The sequence below is a fragment of the Pseudophryne corroboree genome, chromosome 1 (genome assembly GCF_028390025.1).
Source record: "Pseudophryne corroboree isolate aPseCor3 chromosome 1, aPseCor3.hap2, whole genome shotgun sequence".
Taxonomy (NCBI): Eukaryota; Metazoa; Chordata; class Amphibia; order Anura; family Myobatrachidae; genus Pseudophryne; species Pseudophryne corroboree.
The window spans coordinates 718,327,669-718,340,817 of record NC_086444.1 but is presented as its reverse complement, the minus strand read 5'-3'; positions in this window follow the sequence as shown (position 1 = coordinate 718,340,817).

Below are 13,149 nucleotides of genomic sequence, written 5' to 3'. Positions count from 1 at the left end.
ATGTAAATGAACATCTCTGTGTCCAATAGACAAAGGGATTACAGTGACCATTGTATTGTTTTGGATGAAGTGAATAAATAGAGCTTGCAGCAGGCTTGGTCACACAAGACTCTGAACGCTTTCTACCTGATAGCGGAGGACTGGTCCAGGACGCGCTTGTGAACGAATTCTCACGTATGTACATTCTCTGTAGCCATTATTCTCAATTATTCTGTTTAGATTTCCTTGTTAGTCTGTAGTGTATAACTTGTATCTGTTTACCCCTTTTCTCTGAATAATCCACTGCGGTGTTAGAGCCCAGTGGTTTACCACAAACTGGTGTTGTGTTTTCACTTTCCTGCAAAGGGCTTTATAGCGTATTAATCGGTATAAGGTGTATAAGCATTGTTAAGGTGTACGCACTGCGGATACTTCATACCGCCAGCGCTACTTAAGGTTTTAAGGTATTACATTGTTGCAGTACTTGGCTGCTAAGGTTTAAAGTATAAGCATATCCTTACATTGTTTCATTAATAAGGTTTACAGTATATCACTCTGTGTGCATCCGCACCGCGTGTACGTTGTACCCACGGCACGGCGTCTGATACGCTAAGAGCGTATCAATACGGTACTCAGTACGCAAATAGCGTACTTAGTACGTAGCGTGAATCCGTGTGCGTACGTGCTGCGTGTGCGTTATACCCACGGCACGGCGTCTGATACGCTAAGTGCGTATCAATACGGTACTCAGTACGCAAATAGCGTACTCAGTACGTAGAGTGTGTAATTAGTCTAGCGGCCATAGCGGCTCCACAGTAATAGAGAAATTAGTGGTATAGCTTTGTGTTTTAAGATAATAATTGACATTATCAATTGGCGGCTCTCACGGGATATCACGTTCTTAATGATGCACTGTACATTACAAACGCGGCTGTAATTGACCGGCTAATGATGGACGCATCGCAAAATGCTGACGAAAAAAAACATCCACGTTAATGTATTGTTGTGGTATCAGTAAGACGCTGATAGGAAATTTTAAGGGACAAGGCGTTTCTCATAATATTTAAGATGCTAAAATGTATTTTTATTGTTACAAAACAAGATTCAAAGGTCATATTGTGTTTGATTCAGATTGGATTGTTTATCTGTTTAAGTAGGTTTAAAAGTATATTTAAAAGTTTGCATTGCTTTGATATAGTTTTATTTTTAACTCAGGCCTAAAATAACTTCAGGGGCTTGCATGGTGTGTGATTTCTTTGTGACAAAGGAAGCCGCATGGTCTGTCCTCCATTTTGGACTAACCACATGGCCTGTCCACCATTTTGTGTAACCCTCATGGATGTGGAAGGGGGAGGAGCAGCGGCCATGTTGGGAAGGTCATTTTTTCTTAATGGCTGATTTTCACTGCCCGGAATAATCAGCCATCCTTGGTCAAAAAGAAATCACCATTTATGAGTTACCAATGCATTTATTTAACCCATGCCATAGTCAATTACAAATAGTTTCAGATGGGGCTAGTGAAAAGTCAATAGTAAGATGAATACCTGATGTAAGAACCACACACAGATATAAACAAAGTTTTTTTTTCTTTTTTTTTTCTTTACCTCTAGGATTCAGTTAACTCTGCTTGTTGTAAGATAGCCATTGAAATGCAAATGAACCTGTGTAACTGCTTTTTCCTAGCAGTGAAAAACCACCTTCACAGACAGTCAAAAGCACACAGCATTCATATACAAATTAGAAGCACTTAATGGGTAAATGGGTCTCAGGAGACCAGTGAATGGTACATAGATATAATATTATAATTATGTGTGTGTTTATATCAATGTATGTTCTGCAAGATAGCTATCCAATATGAATCATACCATTGGAATTATTGATTACTAGATTCATTTAGACCTGTATTTTGTACTCTGTATACCTGCTCGCATTATTGCCATAAGCATTGATTACTAGATTCATTTTGACCTGTACTGAGAAAATTTGTTGCTATTTAGTTAAAAATATAGAGTAATATTTAAGGGAGTACGTGTAAAACACACACGCAGCCTGGCCTAGTTATAAAGATTTATACAGGAGATACTGTGTGGTGTTTGGTAAGCGATTATAGTTAAATATTGTTTACATTTATAGAAATGTGGTATTTGCATTACTGCGGACGTATACGGCCATTGTACACGTGTTTCAGAAAAACGTTCGAGACTGAGTACGCAACGTAAAGGCCTACACACGTGGCGTATTTTACGCAACGTGCGTACAGGTACGCCCACTAAATACAAATCACACAATAGCATTGTTTCAGGTTAGGCGATACGGTAGCCACGTGATAATAGCACAAATTGATCGGTGTCCAATATTTAGTTTAAACACCTTACTTACTGTATCACCTCTGGAGTTATTCTGTTTTCCTGAATGAAAGTTAATTTTCTGTACAGAAAAACCAAAAGGTATATATGATTGAACGAGTGTGAGTGTGCAAACAATAAAGGTTTTGGACCCAAGGGAATTCGGGATCCCGTAGGAGAGTACACCAGTGGAGTGGACACTTGGTGGCGTGAGATTGGCTTGCTCACGTTAACATTGATAAGAGTACAAAGGAGCAAGGTAGCAAGTTTACCACAGACCAGCAGGTCAGTGAAGCTCTGAATACTGCGGCCTGAGAGGACAGCAGAGAGATATCGCAGCCCCGGGGGTTGGCGAGATACCCATATAGGCCCGTTTTGAGGATACGCTCCGGCTGAGGTTTCACAGCCTAAACAATCGATTCCGTTGGTCGTACGGCGAATAAGTAACAGTTAATTATACGCAGTGCGACTGTACCACGCGTTAGTGTGTGCAATAGTTAGTTCAACTTGATACCCATTACGCCATTTGCGTACAATCGCGGGATCATAGACGCTAATTGTACACGCAGACGTGATTTGTGTAACAGTTTTTTTATTTTAAGGGAGTTTCGCTGGTCACTCAGGAAATCTCCAACGACTAATATTTACTGGTTAGGGTAAGTCACTCCCAGATATTTCCAGTAAATAGAGGTTACGCAGGGCCCTAGGTTGGGTACGACCAGCGCTGCGGACAGTGTGTAGGTGTACTGGCCAACGTGGGCGAGAGTGGGTGAGAGCACTCGTTGAACTTTCACCGTTGCCTTATATTGAGTATTTTGGTTTTTGCAGGAATAGCCAAGAGAGTAATACCTGCATATATGGGGGCCAGTTGCTCAAGTAAGGGACGATCAACCAGGGTTCAGGTTGAAATTCCGCGGCCTAAAGGGTCAGCGAGGTACATAATGTGTGAGAAATATGGATCTCACACAGAGGTTTTATGCAATGAATGGGAACGTATGACTGAGGGAGAGAGGGCACCATTCCCTAGGGTGGGCAGTTTTAATCCAGAGGTGTTGCAGAATTTAAGGATTAGGATATGTCTGTTAAAATCCCGAAAAGAAAGGATCAGACACTCAAACTGTTTACATTTATGGCAACGAGAGAGTGATATACAGAGGGAACTAGCTCACGCAGCCGGTTCCAAACCTAGCGGGAAACTGATGGCAACCGCACCACCACCACCGTATATTACAGGGAAGAAAGTGGCTACAGACAATGGCATACTGATAGATGATAAGAGTAAAGTTGATAAATGTATTAATGATGATAAGAGTAAAACTCATAAATGTATTAATCCTAACCCCTGCAAGTTGCATCCCATTTTAAACTTCCCTCAGGACTACAAGCAAGAAGATGAACCCAGCACGATATCGGCACTCTCTCTAGCAGCCACCATACAAGACACCCAAGTGGGCACGGCCCAACCAGTAAGAGCAGTAGCAAAGGCCCCTAGCGGAGGGACAGGTAAGGTCGTGTCCACAGGTAAGTACGGTACTGTACATGGGTGGTCATTCCGAGTTGTTCGCTCGCAAGCTGCTTTTAGCAGCTTTGCACATGCTAAGCCGCCGCCTACTGGGAGTGAATCTTAGCTTATCAAAATTGCGAACGAAAGATTCGCAATATTGCGAAAATACTTCTCTGTGCAGTTTGAGTAGCTCGAGACTTACTCTGCCAGTGCGATCAGTTCAGTGCTTGTCGTTCCTGGTTTGACGTCACAAACACACCCAGCGTTCGCCCAGACACTCCTCCGTTTCTCCAGCCACTCCCGCGTTTTTCCCAGAAACGGTAGCGTTTTTTCACACACTCCCATAAAACGGACAGTTTCCGCCCAGAAACACCCACTTCCTGTCAATCACATTACGATCACCAGAACGAAGAAAAAACCTTGTAATGCCGTGAGTAAAATTCCTAACTGCATAGCAAATTTACTTGGCGCAGTCGCACTGCGGACATTGCGCATGCGCATTAGTGACTAATTGCTCCGTTGCGAGAAAAAAATACCGAGCGAACAACTCGGAATGACCCCCATTATGCAGAGACAATAGCACCTCACATTGTAGAGGCAACTAAAATGTACATCATAGGGAGGTAGCTGTGTCCGTATTAATGAACGGGTTAAAAGAAACGTTGAGAACAAGGGTACAAACCACTCAACCTAATTGGAGAGGTATCTCGGTGGCTGCATTAAGAGAGTCCGCTATCGAGCACGATCTGAACATCATTAAACACAGGGAGTCACAGGGGGATAAGCTGATGACAGTAAGTATAAAAGCCCTGACAACGAAGCCACATCAGCCGAAACCCCAGACCCCTGATGGTAAGTCGTATGTAGTTAAATGATGCCAGAAGGAAGGACATTACGCATGGAACTGTAATTATAAAAGCACACATAAGATATACCGACCCCCTAGACAAGAAAATGAGCAAAGTTATGATACACGTAATTGGGATCAGGGATCACATAGGAAAAATTTTGGGCCGCACCTGTAGTCTGCAGCCAGTGAAGTTGATTGCTAGCCTTGGAAGTGAACCTGAGGTCACAGTTGATGTAGTTGGTAGATCATTTCTTGTAGATACAGGGGCGGCCAAGTAAACTCTGTGATTTATCTTTAAAAGTTTCCTCTTCATCTCTGACATTCACCGACAGAACTACAGCTCAAACGTCACATGTCTACTCGGTCTTTTCAGAGGTCTGCCCAACCCCAGTATATCTCACCAGCATCATTGTGCCTGGCCATGCACAGAGGGTAGAGAGTGGAAATACTGGTGGAGGGAGACTGTGCAGAGATACCGATAGACATGTTGGTGTGACAGTCTGATGGTGAACGGAAATCAGACAAATTTTCTTTTTTTAGTCTCTCTCTCTCTCTTTTTCATTTTCCACGGATGGTTTACTTCACACAACAGTTAAACACATTGTAATGCAGGATTTATGTTCCCTACAGAAAGGTCGCTGACTCGGAAAGAATCGTATCACTGGAGTGTCTGTTACGGGAAGGCTGAGAGGCAGTACTGTTGAGACGGCACCTGAGCACTGAGAATAATAAGACCAGAGGCGGCTGTCGCACCAGTTTTTCTTTTTCCCTTTTATTATTTTCTCCACCTCCTGTCACCCTCCTTTCCTCCCCCTTCTCATTCTTTTCCTCTTCCTTTAACAAGATGGACTTACCCCAAGAGACTGCGTTCCGGGTTTTCCTGTTGACCCTGTTGTTGACCAGAGCAGTCTGTTTCGGTGAGAGTACCAGAGAGGTTGAGAAAGGATCTGGAATGGGTTCTGATGGCAAGGACGGATTAGTAGAATTCCAAGAGCAACACAACCATCGAGCAAAGGCGAGTATCAGAAAACGATCTGGTAGTCATGAAACTAAGAGGCACTGTGAAGGGTTATTAGCTGAGGAAAATTGTATTTGTAGGAACTGTGAAAACATAGTTGAGGACGGGTGCATCCAGAGATGTCAGTTCAGCCTTAATATCAACATGGACCGTCATCCATTGAGTGACTATCACTCATTAGTGGGTAAGGTTTTAAACCAAACAGAATGCTGGGTGTGCTCACAAGTACCTCAAGGTCAGAGCAAGTCAGGATTAGTACCGTACCCTTTAACACTAGATGAGGTACTTGAATTAAGGGGTGGAAGACCGGTGGACAAGAAATTTAATATTTCTAGGCCTCCTAGTTTGAAGCTCCACCAATATCATGTGGATAGGTCCTTAGTATGTTTCAACATTTCCAATCCCCGAAAGCCGGGAAATTGGGAAGTGACATGGAATAACCAAACCATGGCAGTTTCACACAGAGCCGATAGAATGCCCGTAGACCCAGAACTTATACGCCAAATAGCCGACAGTGGGAGATATTTTCGGTATAGGTACACTCTAGGAAGTAGGACCATGCGGGTTGGAGAAGTATCTCCAGGGTACTGTGCGCATATCATACAGCCTGATACGTGTACTGAACAAATGAGAGAGTTAGGGATAGGATTTTTCACCTGGAAGGTTTGCAATATGGTAATGTCATATTCTGTCCCATATGTTCTCCCCGATGATGCATATTTCATATGCGGGAGGAAGGCGTATAAGTGGCTTGCCCCAAACTCAGAGGGATTGTGTTACATTGGAAGAGTGTTGCCAGAAGTAATGACCATTACCCATAATAAGATGAAAGACGTTCACCGCAATGCTCAAGCTCCTTACACTCATACTCATTATGAACACATCGTTAAGAGACACCTTATAGATAGGACAGAGCACGCAGCCTCTGATTTGATCCACGAATCCACCGGGATTCAATTCCTACTCGCGTTAGATATCACCCGTACCGCCAGAGGAATTATAAATTTTAGGTATATTCATGCGCTAGTGAACCTGATAGATAATATCACCGAGATGTATGATGACACCTTCAGGTATACAGGGAGGGAATTGCAAGTTAAAAAACGGAACTGATCCAGCACAGGATGGTTCTCAATTACATCACAGCGGTGACAGGCGGGTACTGTGTCACCCTAGCAACTCAGTATGGTGTGAAGTGCTGCACGTATATTACAAACAGCACTGATGACCCAACCGAGGTCATAGATCAAAAGATGGACGATATCTTGCAATTGAAATGGGAGTTCCGAAGGAGACACAACCTTACCCTTACTGCTGTGAGTAATGAACTAACCGGCTGGGTCTCATGGTTGAACCCACGCAATTGGTTCTCTGGTTTAGGAGAATGGGCTCAAAATGTTATCGTGAATGTAGGAAAGTTTCTCCTTTGTATCCTGGGAGTCGTCGTAATGATTGGTTTGATATATAGATGTGTTCGATTTTTAACGCGGCGCAAGCACAGAACCAAAGTGATGAGTTTGAGGAGCGGGGGCATTGTTACAACAACTGATTTAATTTATGACCCATCAATTGAGACAATGTTGTGATAAAATGTGATTCCACGGTCCGTTTCTTTCACCTGTTTCTCCTTTGTTTTTCTCCCAAGCAAAAATACATCCATTCGGAAGAAGACTTTGATGGACATTCTAAAGACTTTTAAAGACTTTTTATGGACACTTGAAAGACTTTGATTACCACCCACAGCAAGGATACACCCATCCGGACAAGACTTCAACCAACACCCAAGGATGATTGCACAATTGTTGTATGAATGTATTTGTGATATGTTTCTTATCTTCATCTCTACAACCTTCAGGTAGTGACACACATAGTCACCAGGTGATATATATATCCACATATTAGCATTCACATGTTTTTCCCCTCCATGTATCATCAACTAAATGTGCACCCCATTTGTTGGAACAAGAAGCCGAAAAGAGCTCGGTAGTGTTTGTTGGCCCACTTACAGACCCTTAATACGGGATAAGAAGGATTTAATGTATACTTCGCAATACCTCGAAGCTTATCTAGAACATGTATGGCACGATGATACATGCCCCTCAGACATGAAGTTTATACATACATGCTTTTACTATCCCACTAGGTCATACATTTCCCTCCTACTCCTCTCCTCCTACCACCCAATCATTTATAGGTATTGTATTGTATATTTTTCTGTTTAATGTTTAGATAGTGGCAGTTATTGTTGACTGCCAAAGGGTGGACTGTCAAAGTCGAAAAATATCATAATGCATATGCCTTGTACTAACACCAGGCGCATGCCCGCTGTGCGCGCGCTCATTCTGCCGTGCGTGCACATACTCGCAATTTGCGTATGATCGCTCCCACGTTCTTGCGGGTGGTGTGCGCATTTACGGTAGTGTTTGTGAGCGCATAGAGGGTTATCAAAACATTCCATATTTAACCCAAATAGTGCACATTGTACACATAGCCCCCTGCACCACATCAGAAAGAAATAGCTGTTTAAAATAGTTACTGAACAAAGGGATTCACCTTTACAGGATAGGAGAGGACAGAACAAGGTTACAAGGTGGTGTTTGGTATTCAGCTGTAGGGTATTTTAAGGGAAACATTCCGGTGTTGGTTAGAGGAAGATCGCATGTTGCAGCGTATAGTTATGTGCAGAAGTAGAATATAGATATAAAACTGTATTTACTATGTATTATGTATGCGGTGGGAATCCAGAGGATACCACCCCCAAGAGCAGTTGAGAATGACATCGCCCACCTTTTCAAATCAACCTATGACCTCTCCTGTAATGTAAATGAACATCTCTGTGTCCAATAGACAAAGGGATTACAGTGACCATTGTATTGTTTTGGATGAAGTGAATAAATACAGCTTGCAGCAGGCTTGGTCACACAAGACTCTGAACGCTTTCTACCTGATAGCGGAGGACTGGTCCAGGACGCGCTTGCGAACGAATTCTCACGTATGTACATTCTCTGTAGCCATTATTCTCAATTATTCTGTTTAGATTTCCTTGTTAGTCTGTAGTGTATAACTTGTATCTGTTTACCCCTTTTCTCTGAATAATCCACTGCGGTGTTAGAGCCCAGTGGTTTACCACAAACCGGTGTTGTGTTTTCACTTTCCTGCAAAGGGCTTTATAGCGTATTAATCGGTATAAGGTGTATAAGCATTGTTAAGGTGTACGCACTGCGGGTACTTCATACCGCCAGCGCTACTTAAGGTTTTAAGGTATTACATCGTTGCAGTACTTGGCTGCTAAGGTTTAAAGTATAAGCATATCCTTACATTGTTTCATTAATAAGGTTTACAGTATATCACTCTGTGTGCATCCGCGCCGCGTGTACATTGTACCCACGGCACGGCGTCTGATACGCTAAGAGCGTATCAATACGGTACTCTGTACGCAAATAGCGTACTTAGTACGTAGCGTTAATCCGTGTGCGTACGTGCCGTGTGTGCGTTATACCCACGGCACGGCGTCTGATACGCTAAGTGCGTATCAATACGGTACTCAGTACGCAAATAGCGTACTTAGTACGTAGTGTGTGTAATTAGTCTAGCGGCCATAGCGGCTCCACGGTAATAGAGAGACTAGTGGTATAGCTTTGTGTTTTAAGATAATAATTGACATTTATATATATATATATATATATATATATATATATATGGGATTGAGTCAGCATACTTGCATTCGGGATACCGTCAGTCAAAATACTGGCACCGGGATACCAACGTCAATCACAATGCCGACACCGGAATTCGAACGTATGTATGCTGTGGCTTTATGGCGTAACTACAGAGGGTGCAGGGGGTGCGCTTGCTATGGGCTCCCGGCCGTTTCGGGTGCCCACAGGCCAAGCAACCCCTCTGCACCATGCTATATTTTTTTTTACTTTTCATATTGTATCCACATCGCTACAGGTTCCAAGGAGAGGGAGTAACCGTTGCCCCCCACAAGCAATGCCAAGCTGGCTAGCGTGCCGGCGGCAGTTATGAGGCGCATGGAGTTGGCTGCATGAAAGTGAAACGGTTCCCCCCCAGCAGCAGCGTTGCTTTCAAACCTCAACTTGGCCAGCGGCCCCCTTGATCAGGGAGACAGCAGCAGCAAGGGAGAGCAGTGCCCCTCCCCCATCCCTCCAACAGCAGCATCAGCTGGAAAACAGAGGCAGCAACCCGCCTCCAGCAGCAACACCAAACCCGGCCATCGGTAAGAGGCATTTTGGTTTCACATGGTGGTGCCTGGAGTAGTGGCTGCCTGGGGTCACTCCCCAGGGAAAAGTGGTAGTAATTTTACGGTGCACTGGCGTGCGGATGGGATGTATATATGTATGGAGGCAATGGATGGATGGATTACAGTGACAGTGTATGGATGTATACATGTATGTATGTATGTATGAGAGCGGCTATGTACTGTATGTATGTATGAGAGCGGCTATGTATGTATGTACGTACGTACGTACGTACGAGAGCGGCTATGATGTATGTATGAGAGCGGCAGTGTATGGATGTATCTATGTATGTATGTATGAGAGCAGCAGTGTATGGATATATCTATGTATGTATGTATGTATGTATGAGAGCGGCAGTATATGGATGTATGTATGAGAGCAGCAGTGTATGGATGTATGCATGTATGTATGAGAGCGGCAGTGTATGGATGTATGAGACCGGCAGTGTATGTATGTATGTATGTATGTATGTATGTATGTATGTATGAGAGCAGCAGTGTATGGATGCAGCGCCGTAACTACCTGTGTGCCAGGTGTGCCTGGCACACAGCGCAGTTACCCTGAGGGCACACGGCCAGCGGCTTGTAATGAGTCAAATTGACTCATTAGAAGCCACCAGTTTTTTGCCATGCGCGGCGCTGGAGGAGAAGCAGCAGCGCCGGAGGCAGGGAAGGAGGAGGAGGGAGGGGGACTGGAGCCGCAGCAGCGCTATGTCATTGGTAGTAGCGCCGCTGCAGCACTCCCCTCTTCTTCCGCATTGGCTGCCCGGCGCTGCTGTGAATGCTGGGATGCGCTTCCCTCATCCCAGCATTCACAGCGGCGGGCAGCCAATGCGGAAGGAGAGGGGGCTGCTGCAGCAGCGCTACTACCAATGACATAGCGCTGCAGTCCCCCTCCCTCCTCCTTCTCCCCTGCGGCTGCCCGGGATCTCTGCCAGCACGAGGAGCCTGACTGTCAGCGGGGAGAGATGGTAAGTCTCTCTCTCTCTCTCTCTTTCTCTCTCTCTCTTCTGCCACAATGTGTAAAAAGGGGGACTGGCTGCCGTAATGTGTAAAAAGGGGGACGCTGGCTGCCGTAATGTGTAAAAAGGGGGACTGGCTGCCGTAATGTGTAAAAAGGGGGACGCTGGCTGTCGTAATGTGTAAAAAGGTGGACGCTATCTGCCGTAATGTGTAAGAAGGGGATGCTGTCTGCCGTAATGTGTAAAAAGGGGAACACTGTCTGCTGTAATGTGTAAAATGGGGCTCTACCTGGAGTAGTGGCGCTACTGTGCAGCGTACTTTGAATAATGGAGACTACTGTGCACCGTAGTATGAATTGGTATTATTTAGTGACCACGCCCCTTCCCCATGAAGCCACGCCCCTATATATTTGTCACGCGCCTGTGGCGCGCACTGCCCCTATCTTGCATAGGGAGGGCACCAATGCCGTTTCTTGCACACATCGCTAAAATGCCTAGTTACGGCACTGTATGGATATATCTATGTATGTATGAGAGCGGCAGTGTATGGATGGATGGATGAGAGCGGCGGTGTATGGATGTATGTATGAGAGCAGCAGTGTATGAATGTATCTGTGTATGTATGTATGAGAGCGGCAGTGTATGGATGTATGTACGTATGAGAGCGGCAGTGTATGGACGTTTGTATGTATGAGAGTGGCAGTGTATGGATGTATGTATGTATGTATGTATGAGAGCGGCTATGTATGTATTAGAGCGGCTATGTACAGTATGTATTAGTGCGGCTATGTATGGATGTGTATATGTATTTATGTATGAGGGAGGGCAGGGTGCAGATGTGTGTTTGTATGTATGTATGTATTATGAGAGCCACAGTATATGAATGTATATATGAGAGAGGCAGTGTGTATATGTATGTGTGTGTGTGTGTGTGTATATATATATATATATATATATATATTAGTATGTATGTACAGTATGTGAGAGGCAGTGTGTATATGTATGTGTATGTGTATGTATATATATATATATATATATATATATATTAGTATGTATGTATGTACAGTATGTGAGAGGCAGTGTTTTTATAAATATATGAGAGACGCAGCATATATATGTATGTCACTAACCACACCTCTTGTGCGGCACTAGCCATACCCACTCTGGTGGAGACTAAGTTGGGGGGCCCCTTAAAAATTTTGCTATGGGGCCCACAAAGTTCTAGTCACGCCCCAGCTGTGGCTGGTTAGGATTAGGCCAGGGGAATAGGCGATTGGTAAAAGGTTTGGTTTAGGTACTAAGTGGGGAGGATTAGGGTTAGGTTGTGTGGGGGTTAGGGTTTGGCTGCAGGGGGAGGAGGGTTAGTGTAAGGCTGCAGGTAGCAAGGGTAAGGGTTAAGGGGTAGTGGGTAATAATGCTTACCCAGTACTTGTTGGCGATCTGCACGTCGGGATGCCGTTGTCTGTATTCTGAGCACCGGCATCCCAAGCGCCGGGATCCCAATACCAACCCATATACTGTGTGTGTGTGTGTGTGTGTGTGTGTGTGTGTGTGTGTGTGTGTGTGTGTGTATATATATATATATATAGAGAGAGAGAGAGAGAGAGAGAGAGAGAGAGAGAGAATGTAGATACAGCGGCACTCAGAAATTAATAATCAGAAGACAGGTATAATTTCAACGTTTTGATGGTTTTATCCATCGTCATCAGGAATAACTGTAATACAAACTTACCAACTTTATCCCCTTCACCGCGCCACTTCACAGCCGGACAGAATGAAAACATGGAAAAGGCTTCAGTGACTGTTGATACAAAGTATAAACAGCATGATATAATCGATAAATAGTATAACAATGCAACAATATTAAAATTGTGATGTTATGGAGGCAAAACAATCGGCAGATCAATTTATATCTATCAAAAGGGATAATTCATGGTGGACTAACAAATCCAGTCTTAAACACAAAAATGTCTCAAAGGTCATTTAAATAGATACAAAGGAACAAGGTAATCACACATATCATAAGGCTTAGAAAAAACAATGTAACCGTAGATTCTCATTGAGTCCCCTAGGAGAGAGGGTACCCAGATCGAAAATCCATTTACTTTCACATCTAAGGAGTTTCAAAGCTCGTTCACCACCCCTGGGATCTTGGGGAATGTGATCAATAATAGTATATCTGAGGGAAGAAAGATTATGGCCAGCTTGGTAGAAGTGCTGCGCAACCGGC